Source organism: Lonchura striata, chromosome 13 (genome assembly GCF_046129695.1).
Source record: "Lonchura striata isolate bLonStr1 chromosome 13, bLonStr1.mat, whole genome shotgun sequence".
NCBI classification, from domain to species: domain Eukaryota; kingdom Metazoa; phylum Chordata; class Aves; order Passeriformes; family Estrildidae; genus Lonchura; species Lonchura striata.
Genome location: NC_134615.1, coordinates 9,049,833 through 9,065,882, shown reverse-complemented (window position 1 = coordinate 9,065,882; position 16,050 = coordinate 9,049,833). Strand labels below are relative to the sequence as shown.

The following is a 16,050-nucleotide window of genomic DNA, read 5'->3' as shown; positions in this document are numbered from 1 at the left end:
TGTCTGTTGCTGATTCCAGGTACTTGATTTGGCCCCTGCCTCTGAAATGCCATCCCCTCCTATGTGGTTTGTTTTATGTAGCCCTAGGTCACAGAAATCCAAAGGTGAAATCTGATATTTTTTAAAAAAGGTATAGCTCATTCTTTTATGAGACTGCTAATAATGTTCAGCCTTGACAGGGTTAAAAGGCAACATCCATTTCCCCATTATCTTGTTTAAAAAGTGCCTTTTTTAAAGTCCATATGGCGACTTCCTTTCGACCTGCTTTCCCATCCTCGTCTCTTTGTCAGGGCTGTCACTTATAAAGAATCACTTGACTTACAATAACAAGTTCAAAAGAAGACAGAATATAATCAGTTGATCCACGAAGAATTGAAATAAAGAACACCCCCACTGCTCCAGTTATCATTCCCATAGAGATAGTGATATTATTGATGTGATTGCTATGCTAATTTCTATAGAAAAAACTTGTATTTTGGAATTTGTTCAAAGAGAATTTCAGACACATCAAATTGGAAAATGCAGAGTGAATTCCTAAACTTTTTCGTATAGGCATGGGAATCTTTTTTTTTTTTTTTTTTTTTTAAACGTTGAATAGCTCTGAACAACTATTTATAAACTTCACTTCAAATACCAACTGGAAAAATGTTGCTAATTTTTCAGTTATTAGAGAAAGTTAATTCACTGTAGTTCTAAAAAAAAAAAAAAAAAAAGTCCTATTGTACCTTTAGGGTTATTTATATCGCCCCCATAACCTGCAGAAGTGGGATTGGACCACAGACTCCAGAAACAGAGGCTAGGGATTATAAAAGATGTGCACATTTAAGTCCAGTGTTTAGGAAGAGCTAATTAATCTATACCCCTTCCTCTGCAATTCCATAGTCCCTCTGGGAATTACCACAAACATAAACTTTTTTTTTCTCATGGATTCCTATTTTAACTAGAAGGTTTCAGCTTGTGATGTTATGCTTTTTATGTAGTAAACTGATTTAAAATGTATGCCAGTCATCTTCAGGGAACTCATTTCAGTCAAGATGAAACTAGTCTTACCTGAATCAATGTTTTAAGTGTCCCTGTGGCTCGGCATTTTGAATAATCAATCTGTCTCCATCGCTTCTTAATCATGCGCATCACAGTCTTTTTTATTTGTCAACCCTTTCGGATCCTGGCTTTTTGTTATTAACATGCCCCTAATGTCACATGCAAGCCTTTTCTTTAAAACAAGCTGCTCATTGGTGTATTTTGATACTTTTTATTATTACTAAATCTTTTTTCCCATAATTACACCACAATCATTATATAATCCCATAACAAAGAGTCTATTGAGGCACCATGCTTTTGTCAACTATGGGACACAGAATCCATAATTGCATTATTCAGCTTCTCCCCCCCCCCCTTCTGCTTTGTAGAAACACAACCTATTTCACCAGTCACATTTGCACCTTGTTTGCTTGGTTATATATTATTTACTAAATCGTTGCCCTGCGGATAAACCGTGTAAAGTTGCTTTAAAAAAGTTATTTGTTTGATAATTAAGTCCTGAAAACCCATCGTTTAATGATTATTCCGAACCCATAAGGCAGAGAACCTCCATGACGTTTTTCTCTAAGTTTAATTACCGTATGCTAATTTCCTTGCCTACTACGTGATTAATTAAAATCATATTTTCATAATCATTTGGCACTAGTATTGTTTTAGAATTATCATGATCCCCTAAATAGTGTATGTAAATAAAGTCGGCTCTAATGGAAAGAATCAAAATGCAACGCTGAGGACCTTTATGTGTTTGTATGCATGCGATTGGCAACATAACTGGCTTATTTACATTAAATACGCCACAAGGTTACAGTGCAGATCAACGTCACTTTATCGCTGATTACTTCTCTTAAACGCCGGAGCGGTGACTGATGCTCCGGTCCCCCTGTCCGCCAAGGTTTCCCCGGGAGTTTTTTTTTTTAGGAGAAACAGACTTTGCATAGTTTCGGGAGCAGGTAAGAAGGGCGCTTTGTGGAGCCCGGCGCTGCCCCCGGGGGCTCGGCGGGGTCCGCGGGCGCGGGCAGGGGCGGCGGGGCGCGGGCGCGGGGGCTGCGCGGGCGCGGGGGCTGCGCGGGGCGCGGGCAGCGGCGCTGGCCGGGGGGCTGCGGAGCGGCGCGGGCTCCTCGGGGTGTTTACACGCGCTCAAGGTCACGACCAAGCTGCGCCGTGTTAAATGGTTTCTTAGTTGCTAGACAGGGAGAAAAAATGGACGATCACAGACCATTCTTTGTAGATTATTATATCAAGGGTTCAGCTTTTGGCTCATCAAAGCTAAATGCCGCAAGACCTATCTAGTTGCTGTGAATTATGCCAAGACGACAATGGAGTGCTTTTTTAATGGTACAATGCATTTCACCTACCAGATAGGGGGAGTCCACGCTGAGAGATGGGGATGTCTTGTGATGTTGGGTGATCAGTATCAATGAAGGGGGTTATTCTGAAAAGAGACAGATTAAAATAAAGCGCTCTTTGCTCGGGATGTGCTGGAAGCAGTTGGGAGGGCTACCCGGAGCGGGCGGCCGCGGCAGCCCCGCGCCGCACTTTTCCCCCTCCGCACAAGAAAATGATCAAGTCAATCATGTGGACATGCTTCATTATTCATTGAACACAATCTTTTACAACGCTCCGTTTACGTGCGGGAGTTTCTTCTACGCTTTGCTTTAAATTTTAAGGTAAGAAAGACAAAGGTAAAAAGGGGGTTTTTGAGGATCCGGGAGGCTCCCGTGAGCCATCAAAGAGGCTCCAAAGTCAGTCCGGAGTATGTTTTTGTTTTTTATTTCTTTTTAATCATGGCAATGGGGCCTGCGTTTTCCACCGTGATTAAAAAAATACAGTATAATTAAATATCCATAGCAGTGACGTTTGCAAGCAGGGCTGTCAGGGGAAAAGCAGAAAATAATGAAAGGAGCGGAGAAGCCATTGAATGGCGCTATAGAACTTAGCCTGAAGAAAACCCTACGTTTTTCCTCTTTCTCTCTCGTTTCTTTTAAAACCGTTACTTTACAAAAAAGGAGCGGGCGGGCGAGGCGAGGGGAGGCGAGTGCCGGCGGCGGCCGCGGCGCTGCCCGGGGGCCGCCCGACGCCGGCCCCAGCCCGCACCGACCCTGCCCTTAACTTGCCCAGAAACTTTTTGTTTTAAAGGGTTGCTGCGGAGCAAACTTTGCTGAAGTGACTTTAAACGCGGGCCCCCCCTTCCCTCCCTCCCTCCCCCGTTAGGATCCCGTCTAATCGTGGTGTAATTTGTAAACTCCCCCCCTCTTTTTTTTTTCTTTTTTTTTTTTTTTTTTTTAATCAAAGTTAGCTGATGCATACCATGTGTCAAACTTGTGAGATTCAAGTGCCTAAGAGACCTGCCATTTTGTGCTCTAATCGACCTCTTATGAATAGGAGCCGTGCATAATGCTGCGAGGAGCGTTGTGACATTCAAGTAGGCACTAAATGTCAGGCCAGGTCTCAGCCCTTTCGGGGGGAGCGGAGCGCGCCCGGCGGCGCCGCGGGGAGCGGGGAGGCACCTGCCAGCCCGCCGCCGGGGCTTTTGTCAGCGCCCGGAGAAAGTAACAGGTTAAGGAGGAAACTTAAATGGCAATCCCCGGCGGGGAGGGGGGGGAGAGCATCACCTTCCCGGCGGCGCGCCGTGCGCGGAGGGCCGCGGGGGCACCGCTGCCTGCGCGGGGCAGCGGCCCCGCTCTCCGGCGCGGGGGCTGCGCGGGGGCTGCGCGGGGCTGCGCGGGGCTGCGCGGCCGGGAGGCGGGGGGGCACCGGGCCGGCGGCGGGATTAGCGGGAGGGGGGGAGGAAGGAGAGATTCTTTGATGCTGTGTAGGAAAGAATCCAGATTTTAATGCGCCCATCTGTTGCAGTTTTGCAAATAATTAATATATATGTGTGTATGTGTGTGTGTGTGTGTGAGAGAGGGAGAGGGGTTGGGGAAGCGCTGCCGCCTGTGAACTTCAACGCAAAATAAAAGGTCGCGAAGATTTATGCTGTTTATCGGAGGGTCCGCGGCTCCCGCGGGGCGGCTCGCACGGGCTCCATCCGAAAAGTTAGTTGCCGGCGTGCCCCGGCGCGGCGGCGGGGCCGGGGGCGCGGTGCGGCCGCGGGTGCCGGCGCCCGGGGCGGGCGCGGCGGGGAGGGCTCCGGCCGCGCCTGCCTGCGCGGCGGGCATTGTTTCGGGGTGCGTGCGGCGGATGTGGCCGTGGCTGATACAGTGTCGAGGCGGGGACGTGATTTGTCAGATCCCCGCGTTCGCACTTGAGCCGCCGCCGGGCCGGGGAGCGGGCGCGGTGCGGGCGCGGTGCGGGCGCGGCGCTCCGCGGGCGCGGGGCAGGGGCGGGCGCGGGGCGCGGCTGCCCGGCCGCCCGCGGCGGGAGCGCTCTGCGGGGCTGTGCATTCCCTCGCCCCCCGCCCCCCCGTGCAGTTTAAAATAAATCCAACAGGGGCCGTGTTTGCTGAGCTGATGTGCCCGGCTGATACAGATAGCGGCGGCGAGCCGCCCGCTTCTGTGGAAAAAGACTATTTTAAGTGTCATAATTAAGTTTAGGAGCCTTGTTTGGGCTCATTCACTGCTCGAAATAAAAAGGACTGGCTGCTTCTAGACCCTTTCTGAAAGGGCTGGCTAAGCGCCTCTGCACGTTCGCTCGGAGAAGAATGTTTTCTTTTCTAGTTTAATATTAGAAACTATATTTTTACTTGTTTAAACCGGATTTGAATTTTTTGGAGATTTTTTTCCTCTCCCCCCCCCGCCCCCCATCGCTCAAATCTTTGTTCATTGTTCATTGACTGTGCAAGGCTGCTTAAATGTACGGAGAGAGGGGGGAGGCCCCCTCGGTGGTTTGATGTTGAAATAGTAAACCTGAATGAGGAGGGTGGCTGGAAAAGTGGACATTGCAGCTTTAATTAACTTCAAGATGCTTCAGCGAGGACCAGAGCGTAGTAGTGACGTTGCCTCATAAATCTGTCCAGTACAGTGCGTTGCATTGAACTATTACAGTATCACCATCATATTGAATATTCACTACCTATCCGGGAGCAGATTTGCATAATTGGATCTTTTTTAAATGAAACTTGTTTGCAAAAACCCAAACAAAACCAAAAAAACCAAAAGCCCAAGTGAAAACCGCGGCGATCTGCATGGTTTTAAAGGGTTCAAACATATCCGAAAAGTAAGTGACCTGCATAAGTACATCAATAGGTTAAGTGCAAATAAGATGAGAAGTGCTTCTGAAAGCTGTACATTCCCTATGTGGTCTCTTGGGTTGTTTCTCAATAGCGAGATTTTTTTGTAGCCTCAGGGATTTTAGGTTTTCTGTCTGCTTTCATAACTTTTTCCCTCACAGTTGTTATACAAGGTGAGGCTTTTGTACCATGCCTGTGTACCTGTAGTGATGTTTTTAAAGGAAATAGATTAACAGTTTGTAATTTGTGCTGTTTGACTTGTATAATTATGGCTACTGTGGAAGGGAAATGTGTATTGCAGTTATATTTCTGGTCATCGAATAGATCATCACTAAATATGTCAGAATATTCAAAGATTGTTTGTGTATGTGTTTGTGTATGCTTAAAAATCGACTAAGTTACCTAAGCTGTTACTTCTTAAATCAGAGAGGCAACTGGCTTTTTAATGTGTATGTACCCCCCCCCCCCCCCCCACCATTTGACGGAGGATGAAGATAACTGATGTTATTAAAAATACCAGCAATTTTTAGAGTGATTTTGTAGCTTCTGTGTAAACCCCATCCCCTCCTAACCGAGTGGCTGGCTTGCAATATTGCAGTTTTGGATCGGGCAGGTTTAGAAGTATTTTGTGAAAGCAGCTGCTGGTGTTTCGGATGCTGCGAGGGGAAGTTGTGGAGGTTATGCAGCTGAGAGCTGGAAGTTGCCTCGTGGGGAAGGGGAGCCACCTTCGCTGGGGCGAGCCGGGCAGAAGTGCAAAGTCTGCGTTCAGCCCCAGCCTTGCCCCGGCTCTCCCCCCTCGCCGAAGGCTGCTTTAGTTATGATGTCATTCTGATAGTGGAGAGCAAATGTCTCCTGATTCTACCATTAAACGCCTGGCTGATTTGCCTGATAATGATAGCATTGACGTCCTGCTCCTTGACAAATGCAAGCCCTACGAGCCCTATGAATTAACTTTTTTCCCATAGCTGGGAGCCAGCTAGCTTTACGACTCATGAATGTAGCAGCACATCTTTGACAGATTACTTTGAACCTCCTCAATTCTGCAACAAACCCCCTACTCTAAACAGCACTTCTGTTAGGCTGCTAGCAGACCCCTGGACAGTTTGGGCCTGATTTGCCAGGCTGCTGAGCATTCATCACTTCCACTGACTTCAGATGGAGTTGTGGGTGCTCAGCAGCTTTGAAAATCAGGCCCTGTGTTCAGTCAACAGATGATGCATTTTTTGGCTTGTTTGGTTTTTTTTTTTGTTATTGTTTTTTAAGTTAGACAGTTAAAGAGGGCTCTATGATTTCTAGTCATTATAAAAATATTTGTATATAGCTTGACTTGTTTGTCCTAGTCTGGTCTGGTTTACCCTTTCTGTTATCCTTTTTTTAAAAAAAAATTATTTTCAATTAATCTTCTAGTGGATGTTCTGTTAATCTCCATAAGAAAAGGATCATAAATGAGTTGTTTAAAGTTTACATAATGTTGTAGAAGAAAAATGTTTCCAGTTTGGTACCAAGTGCTGAGAGATTCGATTGCTATTTCAGAACGTGCACTAGAAGAGAGTCTCGGTACAGTTGCTAAACCCTGCGACTGAGTGCACTTTCTCATGTCTTCTCTGCCTTCAGATTTTGCTCCTGACTCTGAATTTCTATCCCTGCAGGTAAATGAGATTTAATATGATGGGGTTTTTAACGTGCCAGTGACTTAAACTTTGTTTTCATGTGCTGTTACGATGATGACAATTAACAACTGCAGATGTAGGAAAGGTCAGCCTCTCTGTTACTTTTGCAGGGAATGAGCATGAAGTATTTGCAGGCTAAAGCTGTGTTTTGCAAATGATTTCCTGAAGATACAAGTTGCTGTGATGGAAACACTGTATTAAAACTCTTTTTGATAAATTGACTATGTCTTAATGGAAAAGAAGGAAAAAGAATCGTTCCACGGGCTTTTTGACTTTTGAACATATTTGAGCTCTGATACCCAGCAAGTTGTCTGGCACTGTCTTCACTGTAGACTTTTATATAATGAAGAGGCTGTTTGTCATATTTTTGTCCATGCCAGAGGCCAATAACCCAACCCATTCATTATCAGAAGAGAGTAGCCTCTAAGTTGCAACATCAGTAACACTGTTTTGCTTGCAGCAATGGAGACAGTGCTGATATCAGAAACTGTGATCTTCAGTACAGAAAGCTGACACATTAGGTTGTTTACCCACCATGAAACCTTAGGTGACCAAAGAGATTTGCATTAGAACAGATGTAGAAAATCCACTAGTCCATTAAAATGGGCTGTGCTTATTCCCTGGGAAGCACAAGTTTCATCAAGTGTAGGCAAATCAGTAAGAAGTAATTTTTCCAAATGTTGATTTTTGCTTAAAGTTGACTTTGAATTGCACAGGTGTTTTTAGAGTGTGTTGACTAAAAAAAATTAAAAAAAAAAAAAAGACACGATTTATATGAATTTTATGAAAATGGGAACTAAAGCCATATGTAGATATATTTTTATAGTTTGAGTGTGGACAAATAAAGAATTTTAATCTTCTGATTTAGTTTACCTTAATAAGATTGCAAGCAAATCTAAATTTTAATCTCTGAATTTCTCTCAGATGCCTGAGGAGATGTATATTGGCTCTTCAAAATGCTGAAAACAGTATGATCTTGAAAAACTATTTTTCTGTCCTCCCTTTCATACCTTGTATTTCTCTGAATTGCAAGCAACTTGGAATCAGGGAAAGACAACAAAGATGAAAAAATAGGATACCTACTCTTTCTTTTATAGAAACATGAATAAACTTATTTCTGGCAACTGTAGATGGAAATCCAAATTTCTCTAGTGAAGAAACTCTAGGCACAGATATTTGTGGAAGAGGAAAAAAAAGGACGAGCTACTGAAAGCAAATATGTAAAAGTAAAATAATTCTGATGCTTAGCTGGCTGATCTCAGGGTTATTGTACAGCTGTGTGGTTCTAACTTCCAGTTGTGTGGCCGAATATGGAGTATGAACTTTCTCAGACCAAGTCACTGATCAGAATCTGCCCTTGGCTAGAGACAAGAGAAAATTGTAATGATCCGATAGATGTTTAACGTGAAATAACCGAGGAGCGTCTGTCTAAATCTGAGTGGATCACAGTAACTGCTATGACATTTTCACTCATTTTGGCAGGTTAAGCAATGAAGCCAAGCACTGAGGAGAGATTTGAAGCATCTTTTCAGGGACAGCAGAGACCCAGATCAGGAAAGAAGCAGGGGAATAGGATAGTGAAGGAGGATTTGGGTTGCCTCTGCCCAACTGCACCAAAACTGTCACTAAATATGCTCCCAAATGTAGGATTCTCTCAGTATTCTGAATTTGGCACCTTTCCCTTAAATTTAAATTTGCTCTAATTTTCAGGTGCATCTTACTAGATAACCAGATGCATCAAAAAGGCAAAAGAATTATAGAGGAGTAATTATAATTAGCCTAGTTGTCTGTGTTTTTTAGAAATTGTAAGATGGGTCCTTGAAAGTATTTTGAAGTCACTATTTTTTACAGTTCTTAATCTAAATACTCCACGTGAGATTGTTTTCTAAAGAGATGGGTTCATTGGGTCAAGTTGAACTATATTAAAGACAAACAATTTTATTATAATCTGACTGTCTTTTAAACACAGATGAGGAAAACAGAACTAAAATAGCCACAGGAGCCTCAATATCTGATCTTTCCTCCATTGTGTATTGCAGTATTTGAGACTCACAGAACCAAAAGCAGAATTAAGTAATTCCTTACAAGTATTTGCCACATTATGAAAAAAGCAGCGTTACCTATCCCGGTAGGACATTAACAGACAGATCTGCAGGTAGCAGTGCCTGAAAATAATGATGATGGCTTCATTCCCATGGCATGGGGCAAGCAACAGAGCTTCTTTGAACCAGCAGCTCATTTTGCATTAATGTTGAACTGTCCAGCTGCGGGAATCTTGGGCTCCCAGAGGGAGCAAGTGCTTGCCAGGAGGGTGGAAGCTGGTGAAGATTAGGCAGGGGTTATCTCAAGTGGGTACCACAGTACCAGCAAAAGGCTGCTTGGGAAAATTTGGCCCTGTCTGAGTTTTGTGAAGAGAAGCGAGAAAGGGAAAGAAAAAGGAGAGTATGAGCTGGCTTTCACTCCCAAGTGGGGTTCAGGGGAGGTTGCTGGCAAGGGTCACTATAGGACCACCTGTAGCCCCTACTCTGCCTTGGGACAACCTGGGATGTCCTGGGAGCGTTCCTGGACATCAACCTTAGGAGGGTGAGGGTGCTGTGGTGCAAAGGGGTATGTGGCTGTCCTATTCTTCCTCTTATGATAAGCTTATTTCAGCTTTTATGTGAATTTTGATATAGTTTCTTTACATTGCATTTTTTTTTTTAATAAGTGGTGTTAGAAACTTTTCCTCCTTTTTTATGTCTTTGGGATATTCTGCCACAGTCACTGTGGTTCTTTGTGAGGAGGATGGGAGCCCTGTTGAGCTCATCAATGCTACAAAGGGGTTGCTATCAAGTACCACAATCTACTCGGTCACAACTATGTGTTGTGTTGTGCTCCCTTCATAGTCCTGGCCCCTGCTGATCTGGAAATTAGCCTTGGTAACCCTGTCACAGCACTGTGTTAGGTTGCCAGCCTGGCATTAAATTTATTTTTCTAAATGATGGCATGCAGTATTAATGTTGTTTTATTTCACTCCCATAAGCTGGCCTCCATAGATTTTGCAAACATTGTTACCATCAATCTCGTCACTGGAATACCATTGGTAGATACAGATAGATGTAGATGGGTCTCTTTAATCAAAAATTTAAAGAAACATGGGTAAATAGGAAATTCAGGCAGAATAACTTCATGCTAAGTACATATGGAATAAATTATCAGCAAGGGAAGGATAAATGAGTTTGAGGGAAACCTAGGTTTGTTTCTTGAGAGAGAGCATTTGAGAGCTTGGGTGAAGAAAGCAAGGAGGTGTAAAGTCAGGTTTCTATTAACAAACACTGACATGGTGGGCTGGATACTCATCTCCTAACATTTCTTTTGATAGCTCTGTATGGATCAGCTACATTTAATTTTCAGGTGTGTTTCCTAACACTTGTTACCTAGATCTTGTTTCTTCAGGGGTCCACTGAAATCTTAAAACATAGGATAGTGCAGCATTTTAGTTTTGGAAATAGTTTTACTCAAGGGAACGACGTGACAGTGAAGTGTTGATGAAGTGAATTAGGGAGAAACCTTTTTTTTCTCTGGCATTAGTTTGTAATTGACAGATGTAGAAACTGACTTCTACTCTAGTGGCCAAGGATTTTCAGTTGGTGTGTGCCCTACTTCAGTCATATTAAAAATATAATATCATATTTTGAAAAAAACACTCACATATACATTTTTTTTTTGCTATTTTCTTTCTTTCTTTTTTGTTTTTTTTAGTACTATTATTTCTTCTAAGATTTGCATGAACACTGCTATGGGTTCCAGTCTATTGAATGTTGAGGATTGACTCAATGTTGGAAAGCAGCATTACTTTTGAAATTGCCGCTTCAAGTAACTTTTACCTTCATTTTGTTGGAATACATCCTGCATTTTCAGGAAAATGATCAATCTCTCTTCTCAGAGGAAAGTGCATAAAGTTTAGCAAAATTTTAATTGATTTTGATGTGATTTCTAGGATCCAATTTTCCTTTTGTTATTTCAGTCTGGGTATGACTGAGCCAGTGGATAAATCCTTTCCTTAGATGGTGAAACTCATGTGGTTCTTAATTTCACTGTAGAGTACAATGTGCAACTCCACTGTTTCCTGATCAAACTTTTTTTCCTTTCATCAGTTAATGTACAAAAATGAATCCAACTTTTTGAGTTGAAAAAAGTGCAAAGATTATAGGCAACCCAAAACTGAATTGTGCTATAAAATGACTATTTATTACCTTTTCAAAGTAACTGCTCTTCATTGATTCATTGAGATTTTGCCATAGGAGTATCATTCCTCCTAGGGGTAATAAAATAACTAGTAGAAGTTAACCCAGTATCATTATTAGTACCATTACACAGACTGAGCAATCTCCACTGCTCTAACTACTCCCTCCTTTGGATTTTACCATAAAATGCCTCTTAAAATAGCTCAGCTATTTTGAAATATTCTTTACTGTTTGAAAGATCAAATGTTCAAGCATCTTTCCTTTTTTTTTTTCACTTGAACACACAAAGCTATATGCCTGTGCCTGCATAAATGGACATGCTTTGAGATAAATGAGCAATAGGAAACCCAAAACAACTTCTGGATTAGAATTTCAATCTTTTGTTTGTTTGGTAGTATCTTTGGCATGCTAGGGGCTTTCCAAATATAGGAGTACAGTTTCTAGCCAGAACTAGCTGCCATTTTCTTATTGCAGTTGAAAAATACCAGTTAATTAGTTTGCATCAACATGCTGCATCTTTGAAGGATTTCTCAGGTCCACAATTGAATTTCTGCTCAAAATGAAAGAGTTGCATCTCTGCACTTCATTATGAACTGGTGATTATGGAATGCACCTGGGTCACTGGAGAGCTGGATTCAGATCGTTCCTCTCTATCTGATTTAAGTCAGCTTTTTCAAATCAAGTTTCTCACATCCCAGGTGAGTGCTTGAAAAACACACTTTGGCTCTTCTTTTTAAGTTCCTGCTTCAGGCTATTCCAATTTGAATAATCATTTAATTATTCAGTGGGTCAGAAGAGAACTGACTCTTGGCTTGGGCACTCCAGTGTGATGTGAGAGACTGAACCCAACTGGTCTCTGTTGCAGAGGCTTGCATCCTGCACTCCTGAGCATGACATGGTGAGAGCAGTCTCATATTCTTACTGTTGTCTTGCTGGCTTTTCCTTTTGACAAATTGCAAAAAGTATCAGGTTAGTCCCAGAGGAGAACAAAAGGAAATTCTAAAATCTTCAAAGTATTTGTGATATGAAAAAATTCTTTCTTGCGAAGTTTACAATTCAACTATTATAAAAGTCAGTTGCTGATGGGGTGCATCTTTATAATCCAAAACTTTTCAACTCAAAATGGAGTTTTATGGCCATTATTTTTGTTGTGTGTTTGAACTCAATATTCTTATGTGCCCCTGAGAACTGAAAGAGTAGCTCTAGGAGGTGTGATGTGTGAAACATTAACTCCTTCTCCTGGTACTGCCTTGGACCTTGTGCAGCACAGAACTTGCTGTGGATGGCTCTCTGGGAGTACTGGGAGGAGGAAAGAAATGCTGTGTAAATGCCAATAAATGCCTGAGAGGTGCAATGGATGCTGCACTTGTTCCTTCTCTCAGGAGGAACCTCCTCTGAGGTGGAGAAGATCTATGAAACTGGCAGATTTCTCTGTCAGGATCTCTTAAAAAGCAGAGAAGAAATGTCTTAATCTGTAGAAGGGGAATCCACAAAGAGAGGAAATCCTTCTTTTCTTAGAGATAGAAATACTCATTTTGATAGCTTCTGTTTCCTCTGTCTTTCATTCTTAACTTGTCTGGCAGCACAACTCTGGCAGAATCCATGCTGTATTGGTTGGTTCCCCTCCTGGCTGCTCTGCAACAGTGATGGATGGGAGCCAAGGGAATAAATATAGCTCTGAGTTCCAGTAGTAACCCCCTGCCACACTTCTACACAGAAACTGGGAGGTCACAGGGGGAGAGGGAATGGGCAGGCTCAGGTCTGACTTCAGCAGAGAGGGTGTTTCTGTGCTCCCTGAGGAAGGGAAAGGTGCTGCAGAAGCCCACTTCTGCCTTTGTTTCCATGCAGAACTGAAGGGATCTGTAGATCTATTTTAAAAGCATTACCATTGGCTGTGCAGTTTCCATGTGAGTTTATTAAATGTGGACATTTTTTACATGTAAAAATAACTTCACCATTTTGTTATTTCCTTTTACGTATTTCACTTTGGTTGGAAAAATGAAATCAATCTAGTCAGCTTTTCATCAGTTTCTCTTTGGCTGTCATGCAGTTGCACAATGCTGCAGTGCTTGGCTAGCAAAAATGTTTACAACGAAAAATTGTTTTCAATGGGATTAAAAAAAGAACCATGGAAACATTTTTATTGGTCTTCAATTTTTGTGTGATTTGGATTTTTACAAGACCTAAACTACATCTATAATGTGGCTCTAATCTGATTTTAAGATTGTACTCTATTTTTATATATATTTGCAGGTACAGGCAAGATACTGCTACTATCCTCTGTCACATAGTACAAAAAAATCTAGCCTGAATATTTCTTTGCAGCTGGTTCAAAGTCCTTAGAAATCATGACTTTGCAGTTGACTCAGGAGTTTGGGGTCACACCTTCCACCTGTGTGTAAATACCTGTTGTAAGTTGGTTTAAGCAGTCTTCATCATTTAGAACTGCTCTGAGTTGATTTCTGATCTATTAATGCTGTGAGATTGCTACAGATGAGGTGAATCTGGGGATATGCCTGCCTTAAATACTTTATTGCTGCTGGCACCTATAGAAATTTCACATATGGAGAATATATAAAATGAGATCCTTAGAAGGTTAACTGTAATAAAATCCTAGGAGTAAAATATTGGCTGACAGCTACCCTTTGCATCAAAACTCTTAAATTCTTTTTAAAAAGGTGTTTGTGATGAGTGTTGAGTTAGTTTGGATTTTAATTTATTTTGCTTTACAGTTAAAGTATCAAAAGGCTCTTCTAGATGGCCTGAATTTGTGGCTATTGATGACTGCTTTATGAATATGTGGACTGGGGCAGTCTGGGGAGGCACTGCACTCCTCCAGGGGCTGCTGCCACTAAAAACAGAGAGGAATTACCCAGGCACCTTGAGCTGCTGCTTACCCTGCCTTTCTACCTTCACCCAGTGTCCCTCAACAGCCACCGTGAACCTGCCATGTGAATGACGAATGGGGCCCCTTGGGTACCCTTTGACAAGGGAAAGCCTTTCTCTTAGAGAAACATGAGTTTCACAGGGCCCAAGCTTGCAGATAAAAACTCTTCCAGTGTTTTTATGATCAACATTCACCACTGAATTCACTAATTGAAGACCCTAATGAATGTTGTAATGATCAGGTCTGTTACTGTCACTGATTCAGTATCTTGTTTTCAGGTGTGAGCTGGCTGAGTCAAATTTAGTTTTCTCTCTTTTAAGTGAAATCACCATCACACAAGCAAAGAAAAAAAAAATCACCACAACCTCCCCTGCTCTATAAATATAATATATCACAGCCTCTTTCAAACACCAACTGTTGATTGGCTACTACCCATGTCATGATACTAAATCATTGACTTCAGACTATTAACCTTTTGCTTACTGAATACAACTTCTGCAGTGAACTCACATCCACCATCTAGTTAGACAGAACTTGCATTTGATAACTGTTGTGGAAAGAAACAGATTATCATGCAGACTTTTTCTGTGATATTGGGAAAGGTATTGAAATTTACAATTTACAAATAAAACCAGCTGGATGTGAAAATGGTTTACACGTGTATAATTAGTAATGTAACACAACTTTCATTCTCCTGTTCTGTAGCTGGTATAAAGATCTAAAAGTAGATTTGGTGCCTCTGTAAAAATAGTCTGACTAGTCCATGTTCTTCCACTGACACTTATGACACTTATTCACGTGCCTTTTTTAGAAGAAAACATCTCCTTTTCAGAATATATTGATGTTTTTAACCATATGAGGGCTATTTTTATGGGCATGTTTTGCTTTGATGAGGTTTTCTGTTGGGAGATCAGGTTTTTGAAGATGCCCTTCGTGTGTTTAAGTCAAATAAAATGCTACCTATAAGATTGAAAAAAAACCTCTTTTTTATGTTTCTCCTTTATTAATATAGATTTACAAATAAGTCTTCAGAAAATTTTTATCGTTGCTTGTTGTTATGGCACATCATATATCTTTTGCTAATTGTGCATTCTTTTATTGGTTTTAATTTATATTGTGGAGCAAATGTATTGTCATTTAAAAAATAACATGGCACCATTTCATAATTTCTGATTTAGTAATGAAAATACCCTTGAAGACCCCATCACTTTTTTCTTCCTTTAAGATGCCAATAATGTCTGCACCTTTCTGAGGCTGGTGGTGGAGCTGAACACAATGGAGTAAACCAAAGATAAGTGAGGGAGGAGCACTGGCTTTCAGCACGCTTCCAGCTCTGTGTGTAGGCAGCAGGGCAGCAGCTCTTGGATCAGGGATTTTGGGTTAGCCACAATGCTAGGGAAGCAGGGCTGTCAGATAGAGGGAGAAGTGTTGCACTTGTCTTTTCATACTGCATTTGAAGACAACTTTTCCTCCTTTGGGTAGTTTCTTCTAATTTGAAATTGGAAATTGGTTGAACAATAAAAGGAGGGGCAAGGAAGTGTCTTGAACACTTTCTATGGTCTATTCAGATGTGTATGTGGTTTTTTTTTCACAGAATTATCCAGAAAGCATCTGTGAAAAATGGAAGTTCTCCTTGATAAAGTGAAATTTCTGCCAGGCTTGGAAGTCATTTGTACTTTGTTCTGGGTCCAAGGTTCTTCCCATGTGCACCTGCTGAGTGTAAAATTTATTCCTGTCCAGTTACTTCCATTTAGGATTTGCCCTCCCTTAAGATCGTATTTAAGTATTTAGTACTAGGACAGGTTTTTTTTTATATGTCAAATAAGGATAATTTATTCCTAAAGAACTAAGAGAGTTTAACAGCAATGTACAATCAATATGCAAAAGCCTACTAAGATAATTTGTATTCAAATGTGAACAACATTAATTCTAAACAATCTTAAGCCCTTATTTTGTCCAATGATTGCTGGACATCTAAGTCAAGGAGGCTCTTCTAACTTATTAGTTTATTATCAACAATATTGCCAGCACTTCAACTCTCCAATTAGGTAACCCAGT

The 16,050-nt window shown here is 41.8% G+C and overlaps 1 protein-coding gene and 1 long non-coding RNA gene across 16 annotated transcripts in view; one reads left to right on the top strand and one right to left on the bottom strand.

Moving 5' to 3' along the window:
- Positions 1 to 2,440, bottom strand: part of LOC116184055 (uncharacterized) — a 57,423-nt gene extending 54,983 nt beyond the window's left edge. Inside the window, exon 1 of the long non-coding RNA XR_004148786.2 lies at positions 2,397 to 2,440. This is a non-coding gene — a long non-coding RNA (uncharacterized LOC116184055). The remainder of the gene's footprint in view (positions 1 to 2,396) is intronic.
- The window catches only part of ZNF536 (zinc finger protein 536), a 361,158-nt gene that overhangs the window by 14,409 nt on the left and 330,699 nt on the right, over positions 1 to 16,050 (top strand). For 2 of the 15 annotated variants that reach the window (XM_021540669.3, XM_021540605.3), the window contains exon 1: positions 1,866 to 1,991. The exons of 1 other annotated variant lie outside the window; for it this stretch is intronic. The gene's annotated coding sequence lies outside the window, so the exon portion shown is untranslated. Of the gene's footprint in view, positions 1 to 1,865; positions 1,992 to 2,137; positions 2,709 to 3,367; positions 3,464 to 3,543; positions 3,598 to 4,501; positions 5,197 to 6,742; positions 6,859 to 16,050 lie in introns of those variants that run through there. 12 more of the 15 variants (XM_077786300.1, XM_021540689.3, XM_021540660.3 and 9 more) reach the window with 9 other exon arrangements.